Here is a 1,183-nt window from a genome sequence, read left to right as displayed (position 1 = left end):
ATACCACGTTCGGTATGGGCACGACGAGCTATGTTTGTAGAGATAGTAATGATTGTAATCGATGTCAGAAAATAAAATAGTTGCTGAGTATCGATCAACCTCCAGTGTTTTAGCAATTACTGAGAGGGTAATAGCTATTCAAGGGGTAGGAGATGTTGCGCGGTTTCCCCAAAACTAACAATATGATGATCCTTCAAAGTCAAACCCAAAGATGTATGGGTGTGGGTTTTGAGGAGGAGGGATAGTTGAATTTATAGAAGGATAGGGGCTTTGTGATGAGTATAGACGAGCACTACCATGCAAATTCTAGCACAAGGTAGGTTTGAGAACAACAAGATGACGAGGTTCCCAGTGATAGCAGGCTCCTGATGCACAAACTGTAGTGGTCAGAAGGACTCTAATCGAAAGGGATGACAATGACTTCAAAAGTGGGAAGTGACGATGACAGCAGTTGACAGTGGTAAAAGTGGGAAGTGTTGTGACCACACTGGATCACAAGTAGCAGAGTAGTGAACTTGAGAGTAGAGAAGAAGTCTGGATTGGAGTTCTTGTTGTTTTTTTACAAGGTAAAATACAGGGGTTTATATAGTAAAAGAAAAGTAGGCTATGCACAGTATAGCTGTGCAAAAAGAATGAGAAAGAACATGAAGGAAGAAATGTATGCTGACGAATCCTGCGTAGGTAGTACAGGATAAGATTGTCAAAAAAAGGAAAAGAAAGAGATAGAATAATGAATGCTGTGAGTAATGTCACAGGTTTGTACAGCCATAAAGTAAAGTCCAATAGCAAAAAAAGAGCAGGAAAATCATGATGTCATGGGAAGATACAGTAAAAAAAGGGCAAGGCAAAACACTATCAGTATCAACACAGTTCCTTTATTGTCAGTCAGGCATTCTAAAAAATGTGTCCATAAAAATGATTCAAAAATCAAAAATAATCACACTGTAAATGAATGTTCTGCTGAAGAAAAAGAAACTGGAGCCACCGGTCCACCACCTAGTCCAAATCCGACAGTTCCATGGCCTTACCAATGGACTGGTTGTGTTGGACCACCTGATCAAACGAGGGAGGGAGAGGAGTAGTTCCAATTTGGGAACAAGTGAGTCTCAGCAGCGTGTGTAGGTGTAGCTGTAGCGAGACGATGGACAAAGATAGTGTACCCAAGTGAATGGGACCGCGATGA

This window comes from Serpula lacrymans, assembly GCF_000218685.1.
Source record: "Serpula lacrymans var. lacrymans S7.9 unplaced genomic scaffold SERLAscaffold_6, whole genome shotgun sequence".
NCBI lineage: Eukaryota > Fungi > Basidiomycota > Agaricomycetes > Boletales > Serpulaceae > Serpula > Serpula lacrymans.
Note: the sequence above shows the minus strand (reverse complement) of the source record.